Source organism: Ursus arctos, unplaced genomic scaffold (assembly GCF_023065955.2).
Source record: "Ursus arctos isolate Adak ecotype North America unplaced genomic scaffold, UrsArc2.0 scaffold_19, whole genome shotgun sequence".
In the NCBI taxonomy this organism is placed as follows: domain Eukaryota; kingdom Metazoa; phylum Chordata; class Mammalia; order Carnivora; family Ursidae; genus Ursus; species Ursus arctos.
The window spans coordinates 25622488-25642978 of NW_026622863.1; the positions used below are offsets into that span (position 1 = coordinate 25622488).

Sequence of the window (20491 nt, forward strand, 5' to 3'; positions counted from 1 at the left end):
TAGAAAGATGGCAGGTTCCTGCTTCCGCCTCCAAGTTAGACGGGTTGACCAGTCTGCGAGCTTGTGCTGCGACCCAGCGGATATCAGATGTTGCCATTTGCTTAATTTTGTGGTCTTTTTAGCATTTGAAAATTAAGACCCTTTTCTCTTAGGGCATGGTAATGGGCTCATGTTTGAGGTTTTATCATTTTTGTTCTCTAGAGTGCGGTCCCATAGAAATAGAACCCAAGCCCTATATATAATTGTACATTTTCTAGTGGTCATGTTAACAAAAAGTAAAAAGAAGCAGGTGGAATGAAGTTTAAAATAGGGGCGCCTAGCTGACTCAGTCAGTAGAACTGGCGACTCTTGATCGCAGGGTTGTAAGTTCGAGCCCCACGTTGGGTATAGAGATTACTTAGAAATAAAAAATCTTAAAATATATAACTTACACATACATTTTATGCAACCCGCAGTATCGCCATGACACTCTTGTTCAGCAGTTGGGACCAGCTGCATTTCCAGCGCTCGGGAGCCATATGTTGTTAGTGGCTGCCCTATGGGACAGCTCAGCCCTGGCATGATTCTGGGGGTGGCTACCCTACTGGACAGCTCAGCAGTGTCTCGGATCATTCCAGCCCTTGTCAGCCCTGAAATCAAGCCATGTTCTACTGAGTCTGGGGGAAAGTTTCTTCCTTCTTTCTTAAAGAAAAAAAAAAAAATGAAGGCTTTATGTTTATTCTCTGAAAAGTAGGGCCTTGACTGCACAGCTGCAGCCGTGAAGCGTGGAGTGAGGTGGAGGGAGCTGGGCCTCTAATCTGTGGGGAAGCTCCCCCGGCCTCCGGGCCTCGTGGGGGAGGCCCTCTGGGCAGTACCCTGGGCTGGGCCTGGAAGGAGGGTAAATATTCCGAGGGCTCAATGTACTCTCTCACGCCGCACAGACTAATGGTTTGGGTTAATTTTGTGTACAAGGCCCCTTTTGTTGGAGAAGGGGGTGAAAGTCCGCAGCTGTGACCGGAAACAGGGCAAGGGCCTACTGGGATGACCTTGTTTTGGAAAGTCTAAATGGAACACTAATGGCAGAGATCTGAGACGGGTGATGTATGTGTGTGTTTGGGCCTAAAGATAAGGTGAAGAGTATTTTAAAAGTTACTTCAGTGCAACCTTCCAGATAATCGCAGGCCTGGGGCCAGTTACAATTTATGGTGAGCTGGTAGTCAGGCCTGTGTGTTGGCCTCATTTTATCTTTGGAGTTCAGGCTCTGTAGCTTAACTGGTGGGTGCTCTGTTTGTTTATTTTATCATTTTTTGGAGCGGGGCATTGGGGGCTCATCAGGTTTTTCAGGGAGGAAGAGCAGCGTTTTATAACGCAGGAAGAGCTGTTCGAATTTCTGCTACCGAGTGCCTTGGGCCACCTCACTCCTAGCTGTCCCTAATAATAACAACGTAAGCTGGGGTGTTGGATTGTAGAATCTCCAGAAGCCTGGCCTGCAGGGCCACACCTCCCGCGGTGCCACAAGCCTGCCAAAGGTGTGAGCTAGGAGGGGGTGCCGAGGCTTTAATATAGCTCCAGCTCCTGGGTTTCTTTCATCTCTGAGGTCAGCCTTTTCCTGTTGCCTCTCCAGTTATTGAAACAGTGTCTCTGGGCTGGCCAGCACACACAGCACACGTTCCTACCAGACAGGGCCACCTTGGGTGGTGAGATCCTAGCTTTTTCTGGACAGCAGATACGTCATGGTATCTTCTGTCACCCATGGTACGCTTTCATCCCTACATTGAGCCGGTCCCTCAACACTGCCCTTCTTCTAGTTTAAAGAGATCCCGAAGCTTACAAAGCTACCATTGATTTGATGGACGCATTTGAGCAGCGGCTGGCTGCTCACCTTCCTACCCCAGGATTCCCTTGGAGGCACCTTGCGCCACAGAAGGCTCCCAAGCTTTGTGCTTGGGAAAAGTATGTTCTTCAGCTACTGGGGACTTTGCATTTAATAATATATTTTATAACCGGGTTGTGGCACTTGGATGTTGTTAAATCCTGCATGGTTTCTTATTTGCAGTTTGACAAGGTATAGTTTGGTGGGGTGGAGGGAGAGACTTTTCTTGAGGGGCAGTAAAGGATCAAATGGGAAGTTCTTCTGAGTTTTGGACTGAATTACAAAAATAACTTATTTATTGAGAGACTGGAGTATGTTTACAGATATCTCTTTTTTTCTTTCTTTTTTTTTTTTTTTGAGGGTGGGGGATGTGGCCTAAGTTTCCTTCAGACTTTTCACTTTACCTATCCCCTAAGCCACTGCCATCTGCTTTAAAAAATTTATTTTTTTCATTTTAAATCCTCAAAGACAAAGGGACCTGGAAGCTCAGACCTGTCCTGCCACATTCCTGAGTAATTTGGTTTTGATTAACCCAAGGAGAAAAGTTGGTTTCTCCTAGCGACCGAGGGGATCAAAGCACCAGGAGGGGCAGTTCCCCTAATACACGCGGCCCCCCTCCCTCCCGCCTCCTGCCGCCTGCTCCCCCTCCCTGGCCTTTTCAACCTCCCCCTCTTTAGAAAGCCTGAGCAGGAGTTATTTCCACTTTCTGACTCTCAGAGAGGTGGAAGTGTATCCTAGAGCTTCGGATGGACAGACCAGGGAGACATACCCCCCCATTCCTTTCTTCCTAAACTCCTTTTCCCCCCACAAAGCTGCAAAGCACATTCCTGTGTTAATCCTACTGCTGGAGGAATGCAAATGGCTGTAATTGTGCGCCCCAGGACGGGCCTTCCGCATCTGGGCAGCTTTTCTTCTTTGAGGAGGTGGCTAAAAAGTTCATTTACATGGAGAAATGAGACCGGCCTGTGATCCCTAGTGGTGGGGGGGCACTTTCTAACAGGAAAGGGGCCTCGTCTGTGGTTGCTACTCCTCCTCCCCCTTCTCTCCCCATTTTAATGTGTGTGTATACTGGGGTGGGGGGGGGGTAGGTACCAGGCTCCTGCTGGGAATATTTTATGGGATGGGGAGGGCAATTAAAAAGGGGGGGGGACTCTGCTTTTGACAGTTAAGTAATCAAGCGGGAGGCAAGGCTCGTCATAGGCAATGCTTCCATTAAACCACAACAAACAACTTTGTATTATTTTCTAAAGCAAACTTTTGGTCTCAGGGGTAATTGATGATGTTTTAGAAGAGGGGCTCCATGCCCCTGACCTTATCTAGCTTCTGTTAGACACCTGACCTGACCTGACCTTCCACCTTTTTTTTCCCCCCTTTCTCCTTCTACTTGCAGTTTGGCAGTGGGTTATTTGGATACTAAGAATTTTCGGGGCAATTGGAAGTATCACTTGGGAGTCGGTACGTTGTAGCTTTAGGGGGATGTTCAAAATAGACCAGAAAAATTCTGTCTTAGTCATATTGAAGGACATGAGCTCTCGGACTGAATCAGAAGTCGAAAGGCAGACTGAGGTTCTAGGACAGCACTGTTGTAGATAGAAACACAGTACGAGTCACATGGGTAACTTCGAATTTTCCAGTAGCCACATTTAAACAATTAGAAAGAAAGTGTTGAAATTAATTTTGATGTTTTATTTGGGCCGGTATACATACCTGAAATGGTGTCATTTTAATATATTATCAAGATAAGTAAAACTATTAATGAGACATTTCACATACTTAAAAAAATCCTGTGTTCCGCAGGACGTCTCACTTGGGCCAGGCCACATTTCACAGGCTCGGTAGCTGCAGGGGCTAGTGGCTCCCTACTGGACGGGGCAGGGCTACCTTAGGATGCTGCCCTGGGCTCCTCCGATGCATTCCACTGATGGAGCTGAGTCACCCGTTGTCTCTTGTGGCCAGCTGCTTCCATTTACTGGAGTTCAAGGGTACAGGCCGTAACCGCGCACAGTTTCTTCTGTAAAAACTGCCTGGCTCCCCTCACACCCTCGCAGGATTGTCAGGAGGCAAAAATGTGACGCTGCTGCACAAACGTTTTGTAAATTGCTTCCCGCTGCCCTTACTTACAAGTGGAAAGCGGAGGTATCCGTCCGGTTTTGTAGGCCTTTCCAAACAAAGAATCCCAGCAGTGGCCGCAAGGTGGGCCAGTCCCTGGTGGGAGAGGGGGTGCGGTAGGGCTACTGTGATGTGTGAGTTCTGCCGTGTCTATGACAACACTCTTACTGCTTTGTATGTCAGCCCCTCTTTCTTCGTGAGATCACAGGCTGGCAGGGCTGCAGGAGCTCAAGAAGCCACTGGTCTGCCCCTTTCCACAGCGGTTACCTGCTCATGGCAGGACTGGGTGTGAATCTGGGGCCCCGGATGAGTGGGTAACCCGTGCACTCCACGGTCTCACAGCACGCAGGCTTCCTGGCTAGTGTGCTGGGCAGGTGTGGTTGGCAGGTGTGGTGTGTTGCCTGGAAGGGCCTTCCTTCTGGAGTCTGCAGTGCTGCCCCTGTGTGAGGTCCTGCTGTTGACCAGGTCACCAGTCCCAACCGGAATGCCCTTCTCCTTCTCCTCCCCTAGTGTTTATTTTGAATTTCTGATTTCTCACAGGATCTTAATGCCATGCACAGAACATTCTTTCTGTAGTCTGAGGCCGGTGGACATCTCTAGTTGCAGGAGGTGAAAGGGAGGGACAGAGGGTGATAAGGAAAAATCAGAAACCACCTTGCCTGTGAAGATAAGGGATGTGATAGAGACAAGAAGCCCCAATCTAGACTTTTTTAAAAAAGATGAGAACAGAGCTTTTTTTTAAAAGTATTAATTAATTAACTAATTAATTCGTTAAATAGACGCCCCTGCCCAACGTAGGGCTTAAACTCAGGACCCTGAGATCAGAAGTCGCATGCTCTACTAATGGGACCAGCCAGTTGCCCCTAGACTTTTTTTTTTAATAGGCTGTTAATATTTTTCTCTTGTTCAGTTATGAAGTGACTTCTTCTCAAAGCTAGGTGACTTAGGTCCTGCTAAGCTTACAGCTCTTCCAAGTAAAGTAGAAGGGAACGCTGTCCCCTGGCTTCTGCGAGCAGACAGAGCAGTGGTAAAGCGAGTCCCACAGAGGGTGCATCTTTCAGAGCTTCCGTGAAGGACTGGGGTTTTCTCACTATTGATCTTAGCATTCCTTAGTCGACGCGTGGGATCAGCTCAGTTTCCCTGCAGCACTGCTGTGCCCAGGGCACACAGCCAGCCTCTGCTGATTTCAGGGCCTCCTGGGGGAGAACGGTGGGATTTGTGCCCCTGGTAAGCTGAGAGGTGGGTGTGGGTTTGGGGTTTTAGGGAGGGAGGTATCTGATTCCTTCTACAGGCAGGAAAAAAACTGTGAAAGTGTGAGGTTGAGTGGCCCCCGGCGCCGGCCTCTGCTGGGGACGTAGTAGCGCAGCTGTCTGACCCCGGGTGAAAAGTTCAAATCTGCATTTAAAAAGAGTGCCAGGACCCACGCTGCCCCCCCTTCCCCAGTCAAGTTGAAACCGTTCACGTTTTAGAGGCTCTGCTCAGGCCTTGCGCTGGGATATCCAGCAGCTCGGAGTTCCCGTCTGCCCTAACCCGGGGGATGCTGGAAGCAGGAGAGGGGGGTGGTGGCGGGCTCCCGGAGACGCCCTTCTCCGACAACAATAGCTGCTGCCACCAGGTGCCCCCCAGCCCACCTGCAAGGAGAGGGAAGTTTCTTCTTCCGTCAGACAAGGGGAGTTTAACCCCTTTCTCCACATGCTCTTGGCGGGGCCCTTCCTCTTCCAGCATCCTCCTCCCTCGAAGGCTGCCATGGGCTTCGTGGAGGTGCTGACAGGGCTCCAGGGGACCCTGTTTGGGGGAGGGGCGGCAAAAGGATGTCTGGTGGCTGAGGTTCCCTTTCCATGGAGGGATGCTCCCCTGTCTTGAGCTTGTGGTTTAAAAGGCTGTGCTGGGTTTGTCTGGGCTGAGTGTGCCAGTCCCCTTCCCCTCTGTGCCATCCCACCCTCCTGAGTTTTTCTCCAACCTTCCACGGCCTTGGGGAGGAAATCAAGATGGGCCGCCAGGGGTCAGGGAGGGCTCAGGCTGGGGGAGGGGGGAAGAGTGGGGATGGGGTGGAAAGGGGAGCCTGGCCTCCTCATCTTCAGCCCTGAGAAGTGACAGAGAAGCGACAGTGTCCGCCTTCTTCCCCTTTCCCCATCCTGCGCCAGCTTCCCCCCTGCTCCGAGGACTGTCTGGCCATTGCCCTGCCCGGAAACCCTTCCATTCAGTTTCTGATTAGTTTACTTCATCGTTTAGGTGAGTACAAACAGTTCAGCCTTTCCAATTTTATATCCCTAAAGGGTCTGAGTCTGAATGCAGATGGGCATTGGGCCCCTGCGGTGTTGGTGACTTTCCCCACCCTCTCCCAGGGCTAACGGGCAGGTCTCTAACCTGCCCTGAGGAGGAAGATACAGTCCTTGGCAAGCCCCAGGACTAGGGGCCACCTCCCTGTTCTTTTCCTTTGGTTCTGAATGCTGAGATATAAAAAGTGGTGTTGGAAGGCCTCTATCTGTAGGACTGAAAGTTGAAGAGCACAAAGAGGAAAGCTTCTCTGAAGGGAGAAATCTGGTGATTTTGAGCTCTTGTTTGAGGAGGAAAAGAGAAGTTTCCTGTGTTCCCCTTGGTTTGTCAAATGCACTTGTGGATTTTGACTTTGGTTAAAGTAAGACCTTAGCACTGACCAGATGGCGTAGTGTACCTTTGTTTCATTTGGCCTGACTCCTTGTTTAAAGGATAATTAGGAACTTAGGCTTTTGGACCCCCCCCCCCCATAAGAAGTGTGGTGAAGGATCTGTTTGGTCAGTGTGGCACGTCTCCCTTACCAGGGTGGGACATTTGTATTTGGGTTTTTTCCTCAGGGGAACATGGGAACTCAAAGTCTTGAGGGCCACACATGGTCACTTTTCCCACAAGGTTCCAGAATGCACATTCTGTTAGGGAACTGGCATTCCCTCTGAAATCCTAGTGCCCTCCCTTCGCAGTCAAGGGCGCCCTTCTTTGCAGCCTGAGGACCACTGTGACCTGCAAGGGAAGGAGTGGGACATCATCCCTCGGTCCATTGCCTTCTGGTTCGTGAGTACAAGGCCCGGGAAGTTCTTTCTCTTCACTGTGGTGGCTCGGAGTCCAGTCATGCCATCACAGGGGCATTTTAATTAGCAGTGCCTTAGTCATTAGTGAGTTATTGTTTTTGTCTGGAAACACTTAAGTACTGTTTACTCGATGTCTCAACGAAATGCAAAACAGCAATTAAGCAGAAATTTGTTGTATGAGGCAGGAACCAAAACGGATTGTCAAAAGCAGGTTGTGGTTCCTCCCAACCAAGTAAAATTGCTTTTCCTTCGGCCTTCTGATAACTGGATTGCTCCAGATCCTCTGTGTCTTCACGACCTGCTCGCTAGAGTTGTCTGATAGAAATACTCAGGAGCTTTGTCTTCCCCTGTCCTTCATTCATTGGTGTGGACATTCAGGTTTGGTGAAGTGTTAATGTTTACCCCCCCCCCTTTATTTTGGTTTGCTACCTGGGATATTTCAAAAACCCTTTTCAAATGAAGATTTGTGAAAACTCGTGCTTGACTTCCATTTGTAGAACTTGAACGTATTTTCTTTTTTTTATTTTTAAGTAATGTATTTATTTTTTTAAAGATTTTATTTATTTATTTGACAGAGAGAGAGACAGCAAGAGAGGAAACACAAGCAGGGGGAGTGGGAGAGGAAGAAGCAGACATCCCACTGAGCAGGGAGCCTGATGCGGGGCTCAATCCCAGGACCCTGGGATCATGACCTAAGCGTCCTGGGATCATGACCTGAGCCGACGGCAGATGCTTAATGACTGAGCCACCCAGGCGCCCCTGAACGTATTTTCTTTATATTTCTTGAGATCAGGTGCCGTTGTTAGTCTGATAAACCCTTCCTGACCTCCTGAGAGTATTGAGGCACTGGGATATTTCTCCATTTTACTTAAAATCTTGTATGGCTTCGTGGAAGAGAGGCTAAGGCAAGGTGGAGCTGGAGAGGCACTAGAATGCCAAAAAGAAAAAAAAAAAGGTCTGGGGGATACGCATGTGCATTGCCCACAACTTTGACAGGAACCCAAAGGAAGGAGCTGCTCCTTGTCCAAACAAACAACCAGCTGCTTTAGTAGGGTTCTCACCCCCCAGAATGCAAGGCTATGGATAATGCAATCACAGAACAAGGCTGAGGGAGCTGCGGAGGCGGGGCGGGGGGGAGGGAACGACGGACAAGTGAACTCTGAATTATGTCATGTCGGCCTTCTTTCCAGGAGACACGTCTGGTAATAAAACTCTTCTCACCAAGTTCGTCATTGGGGACCCCGGTTTCTTACTGCTCGGGCTCTTGTCTCACGCTCCCTGTCTCTTCTTTTTTTTTTCCTCTTTTCCCTTCAAACAATATCTTCTGACTTCCAGATTTCTGATAAATTGATAAGAGGCATTGCGTGAGTCAATAGAGCTGTAGACACTTTGCCAATATAACCCCGGCTCTATTGATCTGCCAGTAAATTAAAGTCTTACTTAGAGGCTGCCGATATTTCTAATCTCCTGCCTCACCAATTACATCCTCCCAGCTACCTGGAGAGGGGACTTGAGCCTTAGAACCTTTTTTGTTGTTGTTTTACCAGGGGACTGCTGTCCTTCCATGGGGTTGGGGACACTTGCTTTGCTTAGAAAGGGGAATGTGGAGGAGAATGAACCAGCTTAACTCCTTGTATGGGATCTGTGTTCATGCTATAGGTTCATTACTAAACATTTCTGGAAAACAAATTCTATCAAGGTGGTTACCTATATTTTGTAGCAAGTCCGCAGGCTGCTCTTAGCCTTGGATTTGCTCCAAATTTGGAGATAAAGTTGAGAGTAGCTGCTATTGGAGATACCCTGGGGTCTTTTATGACTGTCACTCACTTTTTAAAGAAATGTTTTATTTTTTTCAAGTAATTTCTACACCTAGCGTGGGGTTCGAACTCACAACCGTGAGATCAAGAGGCGAATGCTCTTCTGACTGAGCCAGCCAGGCACCCCAACTGTCTCTCACTTTTAAACCTTGTTGACAGTCTTTCTCTTTCACTGGAAGAAAATGGGAGGTTGTTTTTTTTTTTTTAATTAAAAGCTGGGTTATTTGTGTTTGTCACTTAAAAAGAAGTAAACGCTTGAGAGTTTGTGGAAAAGAAGAGATTGGAGGGGATGCCCAAGGTAAGAATGACTGGAGGAATGCTCCATTCTCATTGGAGCAGAGAAAGCGGGAGAGAGAATCCATTTCTTTGTCCATTGTAACTTTTGCCCATGTGCCCCTACTGTCACTCCCCTCTCTGCCCCTTGTTCACTGGTTTGAAGTTGAGTAACAATAACAACAGCTTAAAGATGTCCCTGCAGGAACAATGGGGCTCATAGAGTTCTCTACGGGGATGCCCACTTTCCGCCATGGTGGTTTGGGCAGATCGTTCGTCTGATAAGCTCCTTTCAAGTCCCATTTGTGTGGTTGGCTTTGAGAAGAAATCTCCAGATAAATGCTCTGTTCTCTCTAATACTCCAGAGCCAAAAAATCAATGGGAGGGATAATTCTTTCCCTTGTCCAACACGCACTTCAGTGTGTTTCTACCTTGAGTGTTATTCAGGTTTTTTTTTTTTTTTTTTTTTAAATAGGCTCCACACCCAATATGGGGCTTGAACCTACAACCCTGAGATCAGGAATCATGTGCTTTACTGACTGAGCTAGGCAGGCACCCCTCAAAGTTTTTTTAAAACATTCAGCCCCGGAGTCCCATCTTTCTCCAGCACTGTGAGGACGGAAGTGTTGAGAAGTGCCTGGTGCTTTAGTAGAAAGAACAGTGTAGACCCTTTTCCCTGGGAGTATTTCTGGTCTTCCTCTGTCTTCTTCCTCTCTTCACCTCTCAAGTGGTAGAGGTTGATGGTGAGCTCAGGTCAGGTAATGTGGGAAGCTTGCCAGGGGGTTCATCAGCTGGCTGAGTTAGGGGGAGAAATGGAAGGTGCATAGGGGCCCAAGACCAGGGAGGAGGCATTGAATGGCCTCCCCTTCTTAGCCCAGGCCTTGCAGGACTGCCAGAGGGCGGCTAAGACGGCGTGCCTGAGGCGGTGAAGGAAATCTCCTTCAGGGTGGGTTAGGTCTCCTTGTACTGGGGCCTGGAGACAGCCTCTCCACGCTTCCCTTGGCTCCCTCGGGCTGAGTGAGTGAAGGAGATGTTAGACAAGGAGAAACCCCAGGAGGCTGGGATTGACTTTCCCCTTTGTTTGGATTGCATTGTGTTGTAGGAGGTGTTTAAATCTTGTTCACACCTGTCGAGGCTGAGGCCTGGCTTTGAGAGCAGTTTGTAACAAGACTTCTGTTGTTGTTGCCGAAAAGGTTTCTAGCTCACAACAGAGGAACTTTATTGTAGCAACTTGTTAATGTTCAATTAGGCAAATTCTGGGTGCCCTGGGGGCAGTGGAAGGGCGTGCTGACTTTTCCTGGCTGCCCCTGCCTCCGTTCGCAGGGATGGCACGGGAAGGAGCAACAATGTCCGGGGGCTCCTCCAGGGACAGGTGGGGTCTCCGTGGAGGGGGAGAGCCCCTCTGAGGCGTGGATGTGGGGCAGGGTGCGGACAGCAGCTCTGATGCCGGCTCCGTGCCTTCGGTTATAATAGGCTTCCCCTGTGTGTTGGCACTTGCTGACTCTCCAGCCGCTGGGTGGGGCGCAGGCTGTGCCTCACTCACAGTTTGCATACGGGTTGGGGGGGGAGGACCCCAAACCCAGGGAGGGGCAGCTTCGGCATCCTGCTGCCCCCGGCCCCAGAACCCTGATATCTTTGGGAATCTGAGTTTGACCGGCCACACCTGTGTATGTTCTCCGGCCTTCTTTGTGGCACGATTCTTCTTGCATGACTGTCCAGCACCTTGATGGACGGTGTTTTCCGCCTTCTGGCGGACTGAGGTCTTGCGACTGTGGAAAGGGAACACGGGAAGCTCATTTCTCGAATAGGAGGGTTGACTTGGAGGTACTTGCGTTCTGCCACATGAACGTGTCTGGCTGACAGTTGTGTCATCACGGTAGGAAAGGGGGGGAGATTGGAGCCTGTGCTGCTTTAAAAAAGAAACAGAAGGAGAAGCTCAGGCCAGGCCCCGTCCGTCCTCCCCTGGCCCACGGTCAAGATGCGTCTGGGACCTGCAGCCCGAAGGCAGTGGGAAGTGGGTATTCCCCTCCCCACGGTCGCAGGGAGTCGTCTGTCCTGGCAGGGCCTGGCTGTAAAATATTGCCCCCCGTGGCAGCCTCGCTCCATAGTGTTGAGCGATGAGGAGTGCGGGGCACCCGGCAGTGTATTAAACACTAGTTGAGCACAGGAGGGGCAGTATATCACAGGAGAGAGATAAGCAAAGTTCTCTGATAGTGGATCAATGAAGGTTAGTGACATCATATCTCAAAGTGAGGGAACCTGCTTTCTGCACAGCCATTTATCAGATCACAGCCCTGGAAGGGCATTAACCCCTTTCTGGCCAGGTTTTTTTTTTTTTTTTTTTTTTTTTTTTAACTGAACACAGACCAGAACTCTTTCTTGGTGAGGGCGGGGCGAGGTGTCAACGCCCCCCCCCCCCCCACTGTATTTAAGGACTCTTCCTGTGCCAGTGTTAGAAATGCCTTGTGCAGTTAGCGGCGGCTTGGGCATGCGCTGTTTGTGGAAAGTTTCTTAACTTTGAAATTTGTGCAGAAATTCTCATAAAAAGTCAGTGTTTCTTTTGAAGTCCTAAGACGGCAGCATGTCACAGGTGTGTGGCAGTCTTGCTGTCAGACAGCTGGGGGCTGGGGTTTATGTTTGGGGTCTGAGGGCAAGCGGTTGGACCGCACTGATTATTAAAATTGCAATAATCAGAGAACGGCCCTGATTTGTCATTTTTGACGTTGTGGAGCTCTAGACATTGACCAGTCCCCTGGTGGTTGGGGATTGGCAAACTGCTGCCGTAAGCTGGTTTGTATGGTCTGTGAGCTCAGGATGGTTTTCATGTTTTTAAATGGTGGTGATGGTTGGAGGGGGCGAGAATCAAAGGAAGAATGTATTTTGTGACATGCGAAAATAGGTGAAAGTCAGGTTTGATCGGGGAACAGCCAGGCCTGTCCGTGTCCGTGTTGTCTCCGGCAGCTTTCCTGCGGCCGCAGGCAGGGCTGAGGAGTCCGCGCAGAGGCCACGTGGCCCGCAAAGCCGAGCACACTTACCTGCCTCTTTACGGGGGAAGTTTGCCAGCCTCTAGTCTAGCTTCTGATCCCACATCGACTGCCAACTAGTTGTGTGACCGTGGGTAAGTCACTTTCTCCGTTGCGCTGGTCTGTGTAATAGAGTCTTGTCCCTTGCCTGCTCCTGGGGCTTGCAGAAATCGAGTGAAAATGGGTGAAAATGGCTAGCGTTTTGCACAGCGCTCAGCAGACCCCCCAGAATGTAAGGGCCGTGGGGCTCTTCCTCATACAGACCTCGTGCCCATTGTGACCGGGAGATCCTCTCCACGGGTGGTGTACCTTGTCTTCTTCCTGTGTCGGGTTGGGTGAAGTTCGAGTCTCTTGGACTCTGAAAACTTGAAGGCATGCATCTTCCCGGAGCGAACATCTTTTGCTTTGTAAGGGACCATCAATTTTCTCCTCGACTGCCGAGATTTTTATCCTTAAAGAGTTGGATCACTTTTCTTTCCTTCCTAACTGGTGATTTATAGATGGAGAGTCCAAGCCTTTTCCTGTAGGTCTCGGACTGTTTATCTTTTTGGTCGAGCCCTGACAATGTGCTGGCTGGGATCTTCATGTTGGCCAGGGTGTCTGGGGGCGAGATGCCAGTCGCAGGGCCCAGGGGTGGCTGGGGGGAGGAGGGAGGCCGGAGATCCCAGCCCAAAGCTAATGGGCTGATGTCCAAGTGGAAAGTGTATTTTCATTGAGGAAGTGTAGGTATTAGTGGAGCCTGGATTACTGTGTGATTGTGCTGTCAATACTGCCGTATTGAGTCCGTGAGAGCCCACACAATACAGGGAAACACTTAGCTCACTACTGCTGCTTATTGAGAAGCCAATAGCAATTTACTTGCTGACACTTGACATCAAATCCATTCCCAGAGGTGGAGCTCCTGCAAACTACCAGGGGAGCTCTCTCCCCTTCCCGGGGCTCTCTCCTACCTTGGGGGTCTGCCAGTGTGTGGCCTGCGGGGCCAGTGGCTGCCTCCCAGTTGGGGGCGGGCGCGGGGCGGGGTGGTGATGGGGGAGATGGTCCTGTTTAACTTTCCTAGCCAACAAGGCATTTTCTTCTCTTCCTAATCGCTCTTGTACTCGTCTTCTTTCAACAAGTACTAAATGACCCTCTCTTCACTCCTCCTCGGGGTGTGAATTTTCTGCATGTGGGAACTTTCTCCTCCTCTCTCCATAAAAAAGTTTGTTCCTTAAAAAGGATACATGAGGAAATCATATGTGGGAGAGAGGCGAGGAGTGCCTCATCTCCAGAAGATGGGCGGGTGTCTGAGGCAGAGCACTGAAGGCTGGGAATGTGCTGTGTGTGTTGGGGGGGCAGGGAACCCCCCCATGGAACCCAGGGCAGGGGAGCAGAGACTCCCGATGCCCACGCTCCAGGGACACACGTGACTCCAGGGTGCTGGGATTAGGCACAGCCAACACTCTGTTCCTTCTGTAACTACTCATGTGGAGTCTATCTGCAAAGTGGCCGCTTGCTTTACAGTGTTTTCACATGGCCAAGTCACTTCAGTGTCTTCAGACCCTGGGTTCTTCTCTGAGTAATGAGTTCACAAATCAGGGTAACCCGGTTCTGGGAGGCACAATATGAGACACAGCGATTTGGGGGTGACCAGAGTCCATGGTTCCCATTGGTCCCTTGGCTTCTCTGAATGCTGGCGCCATTTGGGTTTGTCTCCCTGTTCCCGTGCCTTGGGACCCAGTCCAGACCGTTTTTTTAGTGTGTCTTACGTGGGTCTCTTTGCAACCACTACTTGGAGGTTGGGTGAAGGGAGAAGCTGGCTTGGTTGTGAAGGCTGGACGATCTCCAACCCAGTTACCATGGATGGTGCCTGTCGCCTGTAGGTGGGGAAGGGAAGGCGGAGGAGGAAGCCTTTGCCTGTGGAATATTGTGAGGCTCCTTGGGCACTGGCCGTCGATTCCCTGGAGTCTACTGCTTCCAGTGTCCACCTTACTCCTCCGTCTCCCTCCCTTCCCCCACCTTTCCCTGCTTACCCCAGCTTCCTCCTTGCTCTGCCAGACTCGGTTGTTTTATTCATGTCCAGCAAAACTGTAGCAGTGAGATTAGGGCGCTCTGACTGTTTTACCTTTTATCCAGTGACCTTGACCGTGTCCAGAATTCGATGCAAACGTGTGGGCAGCAGCCTATGTGTCTGTTATCGATGGAGCACCAAACTGGGGACGGTGTTACTTGATTACGATAATGCACATGCTTTGTTTATAGGGAACTTTCTCTGGGGAGATGATGGTGCTGGAAGGCAGTCCCTCTCCCTGGTTTACAGATGGGGCAATGAAAGCCAGTGTCCCTTCCAGTAAGCCTGTCCAGAAATGGAGGTGTCACCCAGAGCTTTGTTGCTTTTTGTCACAGTCTGACATTCGATGGGGGCGCATTGCCTCGAGACCGACACCATGGCGTGTGTTGTGGGAGCACGCTTCTGCGGTCTCCAGCTCTGGGTTTGAGGTCGCAGACCTACCTGAGCTCCGATGCCAGCAGCCTTCAAGATGCTCGCGTTAACCGTTTCTGAGCCCCGGGTGTCTGTACCCCAGAGAGAGCGGCTTGAAGGATGTCTTAGGGGCTCCTAGCTCCGGATGATCGCGAGTTGGAGTCCGGGGGTGACCGAACCGTTGGGACGCAGGAAGTACTGGCATTGAGCACAGTGACGTCGCTCCATTCCTGGAGAAGTTGATCACGGTCTGGCTGCTCCTCGGCTCGTGGTTTTAATGGATGGATTGACAGAGAAAGGTCTGCCTGGGCAGTCAGGCTGGTTGCCGAGCAGTGTAAAGAGGTAAAGGCCTCGGTTTTGTCCAGGACGGGTTGCGTGCGCAGGCTCCTACGCCTTCTAGAAAGGGACTTCCTGGATTTCTTTTCATCTTTAAGACATTCTCCAAAGTCTCTGGCTGTTACTTTGGCACTTGTGGGAGAGGCCTGCATGTTAGTAAAATTTAGGGAGTTGCCATGCTCTGCTTATCTGATTTCACCTTAAATTTCTGGGATTGGACCCTCTCTTTATCCCTGAGCTCACAGGCCTCGTCTGGGCACCTGTCCCCTCATGGCTGAGCTTCTGCAAGAGATTCTGTACCAGCGATCGAAAAGTTGAGGCCTGCAGGCAAAACCTAGCCTATGGGTGTGTTTTGTTCAGCACATACTGTATTTTAAAATTTGGCATATTTTGGTGTAAAAATCTGAATTGGCACCTTCACTTGGAACAAATGGGGAGATTTGGCCCTTGTGGGCCTTAAGGGCAAAGACTGGCCAGAACAGGACAATGGCGCCCCCTCTTAGGAGGAGCACGTGCTTTTTAGATCACCAGGCTGGGTCCCTATATTTCTGTTACCTTGCACCTGGCCAGCTCACTGGTGTTTGTCACCTGCCTGGCCCTTACGGGTATGTGCGGTCTGTGATCACGCCATGTAGACTGACACCGAAATTCCGTATTTCAGCAGTTCTCGGTGGAGGTGGTCTTGCCTCCCTCCTGCTCTGGGGACACTGGGCGATGTCCGGAGACATTTGTGGTTGTTAACCTGGGGTGGGGGCAGGGGGGAGACGCTACTGACATCTGGTGGGTGGAGGCCAGGGATGCTGCTAAACCTCGTCCGTGCACAGGTCAGCTTTCCCCACCCCCCGCCCAGTAACTGTCCAGCCCCAGTGTCAGTGACACCGAGGTCAGGAGATCCTGCTTGATTTTCTTCTTCTTCTCCTGATCAGGGGCTTGCAGTGGCTCCCTGACGCCTAGCATTTTCCACCTGCCTGCAAGGACTTGCAAAGCCTGCTGCCATGAGGCCTGCCCTTCCCGCTGCTCTGGCTTGCCCCCCCTGCCCCACTAAAGTTCCCAGTATCGGTGCTTTTGCCAGGTTGCACTCGGTGCTGCTGCTTTCTGTGGGTGTCAGGCTCCTTTCCTGCCCTTGACCTTTTGTCCACTCCTTCACCAGATGTTTGAGAGCTTTGTGTGCCAGGCCCCATTCTAGGTGCCAGTGATGTCTCAGTGCGGGGTGAGGAAATAAAGAGAAAAATCCTTGCCTTCAAGGAGCTTATACTACCCGCTCTCCCTCAATCTACATACTCCGTAAACTGCCCTGTTTTAAAACATGTTCAATGTTGTGGGGGGAAAGAAGAGCTCAGGGAAGGAAGAGGGAGTGCTGTGAAGGATGTGGTTTGCAGGTTAAGTGGGGCCGGGAAGGCCCTGTGAGAAGGGCAACATTTGAGCAAGGATTGGAGGCTGTAAGTGATGGAGGGTTCTGGATAGAGGGAAGAGCCCTTCAGAAATGCCGAGCGGGGAGTGCCTGGCATGGCTGGGGAGCAGCAGGAAGCCCGCTTGGCCAGAGCGGGGTGGGGAGGGGTGTGAGGGGGAAAGAGCTAACAGGTGGCTTACAACCTCAAAGGCCAAGGTGCCCTGAGGGAGGTGGCCCTGACGGGAGGGAGGGGTTCGTCCCCAGGCGTGGCGTGACCAGACGAGTTGGCAGGCTCCCTTCGGCAGCTGTGCTGGGCTGAGGGTGGAAGTGAGGGGACCGGGAGGGATGACTGCACCGGCCTCGGCCAGGCAAGAGGCGGTTCCAGCCAGGGCCCTCGAGGTGCAGGGGTGAGAAGTGGTGTGTTAGTTTCCTCTGGCTGCCGTAACAAAGCGTTGTAAACAGTGCCTTAAAACAACAGAGATTCATTTTCTCTCCTTCCTGGAGGCTAGAAGTCCATGTCAGCAGGACCATGATCCTTCTGAAGGCTCTAGGCAAAGATCTTTCCTAGCTTCCAGTGGCTGCTGGTGATCCTTGGCGTTCTTTGGTTTATGGCTGAATCCCTCCAGTCTCTGCCTGTCTTCATGTGGCCTTCTTCTCTGCCTGTACTTTAGTGTGTCCTCTTCCCTTTGAAAGGCACCAGTGATTGGGGTTAGGGCCCACCCTAATCCAGCACAACCTCCCCTTCACTCAATTGTACCTGCAAAGACCCTATTTCCAGATAAGGTCACATTCTGAGGTTCTGGGTGGATGTGAAATCTGGGGGGACGCTTCCAGTCCACTACAAGTGTTCACCCTCTGGATGTATTTTGAAGGTGGGGTATGGGGTGGGAAGGAAGGAAGAGTCAAAGATGTCTGGGGTGACCGGAAGTATGGGGTCCCTCCTCAGAGGCCCTCCCTCCCTTGCCCCAGGGCCACCAGCCCCACCTCACCGGTTATGACTTCCTCACCCAAGTGAGCGCATCGATCTTTGATTGAGCCAGTGCATGTCTACTCAGTATTACTGGTTAGGACTCTGAGTTAGCCACTCTGATGTTTAACTGCTTAACTCTCTGTAGAAAAGAGGGGTACCATATCTGTCAGAGGAATTTAAGAGACTTTGTCTTCCAAGCCCTGGAGCCCTTCTCACAGTTCAGTGAGGTGTGCATGGTGGGGACCCGTCACTGTCTGGATGAAAAAAACTCAGAGGCTGAGTGTCTTAAGAGGATAGCCTAGCGGGCGGTTTAAATCTGAATGTGAACTCCAGTGGGCAGGCAAGGCACCGCCACGGACGGGTGTTATTCAGTGGGAGGCGCGTGGATTGTAGGGAGACATTCTCTACTCCTCCCCTCCTGCCACCCGCCTGCCGCCTCAGGATGGCCGAGGACCCAGACAGAGGGAGGCCCCAGAACCGCCTCCGTGCGTGCTGGGAGCTCAGCATTTGAGGGCCTGTACAAAGGGAGGGAATGGGCTGCACGCCTCCTCCTGACCTGGGCAGGCGTCTCCCTAATAATTGCAAGAGTGTGTAGAAAAGAGGGACAGGCTGAGTTGAGCTCCTTGGCAGGAACTATTTCTTCTTCTTCTTTTTTTTTTTAATTTTTTGTTTAAATTCAATTTAGAGAACATATACTGTATTATTAGTTTCAGAGGTAGAATTTCGTGATTCAGTTGCATATACCACCCAGTGCTCATTCCGTCAAGTGCCCTCTTTAATGCCCATCACCCAGTTACCCTCCCCCCACCTCCCCGACAGGAACTATTTCATGCATGAAATCTGCGGTCGCTGTGCGTGCTTGCTTCGTTGGCCGGTACGCGGACCACACGACTAAGAAGAACGTCTATAGGTGCCTGTGCCACCAGAGGCTCTGGTCACAGAAAAACCAGGGACTGGATTGTTGCCCTGATACTTCCTAGCTGTGTGACCTTGGGAAAATTACTTGGACTCTCTGGGCCATCATTTTCCTTGTGGGCAAAATAGAATTGCTCCTGGTACCCGTCTCCCAGGGCGTCGGGAGGGTGCAGTGAAGAGTGCAGGTAGAACATTTACTGCCTGGCACATAACTGTACGGATGCTGGTTGTGCAGTTACACTTAATGCTCTCTGATCCCCTCCCCCTGCAGCTAGATTTGAATAGAGTAAGACAGACCAGGACTAGTGACCATGCTTTGTAGTTCCCTGGCCTTCCTGTAAACCAGTGAAGTTTTGAATGGAAACCTATCCAGAGCACGTAGAGTATTGAAGAATCGTGGAGTCGAACTCCGCTCCAGAGGTCTGAACTGATCAGTCCCACTTGAGTTCAGTCTCCATAACTTCATTGCTGAGTCATGGCTGTCGTGCGCTGCCAAAGTCAATACGATGGGTCCAGTCCGGGCAGCTGGTTTCATGGCAGTTTGTCCCATGTGTCCTGTGTTTTCCATTTTCTGTGTATTTCAGAAGCTGTCCCATATGGTGAGGCCCTTCTTGGCCCTGACCGGCTGTGTGGGGGTTGTCCTGCTTTCAGCATTTAAGAGGCAGACCTTTTTGTTTTGAAACTTCCCATAAGAAATCAGAATGGTATCTTTACTTTTCGATAGAATGATAGCAGTGTTCCCTCTCTTCACAGTTTCTCTGGGCAATCTCCCTTTGATCTGATCTGAAATTTGATCTCGATTGCTTAGGAAAGTGTTGTTCCAGGGTGAAGTTTTTGGGATGTGGTTCATTCAATTTATTTTTGAAAAACTTGAAGTATCCTGGTATCTCAGTAGAGAGATGGGTGCTGCTGCCTCGTCCTGGTAACGATGGCCTTTCCCACGTTCTTGGTATATCCTCCCCACCCCACCCCCTCTCTTACACTCTCAGCTCCCAGACCAAGAATGTGAAGGATCCATGTGAGATGTTGCAGGATGAAGTAGATTTTGTCTTTCGGCAATGATAGGGTGATAGTCAATTCACATGGAATGTCTGCCGTTCTTTTGAAAGGTTAAAGGGCTCAGTACAGGACTCAAGCAAAGTCAGAACACATTTTTTTTTTTTTTTTAAGTGTTTATGCCTTGCTAGGAATGGCAGACAGCTCTCTCATTTTTTTTCCCAGTGGGCTAAACAAACAAACAGTCCTCGTTGTGGGTAGATGGAAGAAGAGATCTTGAAAAGGCTATAGAGAAAGGTCATGAGGGTGGGTAAGCCGAGCACATTATGTAATGGGGGGGGAGTGTGGGGGAAGAGGGACCAGAGAAATCTCTCTAGGAACTGGCTCATGTTCTGCATTGAGGAGTTGCTTCCTGAGAAGATTGATGACTCACACTCTCCAGGTTCAGGCCCTTCAGAGCAGGAAGGTCTCCACAAGGAAAAATGGGCATCTGGGGTGCCAATGCCAGCCGTGTGCAGCAACCGCCCAGGACAGCTCAGGTTTAGACAGGAAAGTGTTGCTCCCTTGAGGCCACCGCAGTGTCGCCAGGAGGGGCCTGGGATGCTGGGTAAGGAAGGGTGGATGTGTGTGCAGACGTGGTGGGAGGGGGGCAGTGGCCTGTATACCATCTGAGTCATGTGTCCCTGCGCATGCGCACGCACACACGCTGCTGCTGATAGGAGATTTGAAGGCCCCTCTAGGGCTTTGTGTTGTGCCTGAGGGCCATTTTCCTGGGCCTTGGTGATAAAGTGGAGCGAGCAGACATTGCTTGCTGTTGGCAACTTCTGCAGCATCGGGCAGCTTCCTAAGATGAATTGGCCACAGGGTCTTTGCCTCAGAGGGCTCTGTGACTGGAGCCTGGAAGAGAAAGAGCCAGATGTCTTGCTGTTTCACTCTCAGGTCCCGCGGCAGCTGTCAGGACTCCTGCATGATGTGTCAAAGGAAATGTAGTTATGGGAACACGGTGGAATGGACTGCTGCTGTGTCTCTTGGGCACCTGTTCTTAGAAAGCTTGGTCACAGCCTTAGTGGGACCGGAAACTGGCATGAATGATCGGATACCAGCAAAACTGGATACGGAGTTCTTGAGGGTCGCTGTGAGGGAGGATAACCTTTGAATGAGAAGAACTGTAGCTCTGGGGATAAAATCATAGCAGACAAGTATCCGGGAGATGGTTTGACCAACGGAGTTCAGCATTTAGAATTTACAGAGATGGCTTCGGTCTCCAAGCGAAAGAGCTCCTTC

At 50.7% G+C, this 20491-nt stretch overlaps 1 protein-coding gene across 6 annotated transcripts in view; it reads left to right on the plus strand.

Moving 5' to 3' along the window:
* The window catches only part of ZFHX3 (zinc finger homeobox 3), a 1297849-nt gene that overhangs the window by 1072374 nt on the left and 204984 nt on the right, over positions 1-20491 (plus strand). The window lies entirely within an intron of this gene.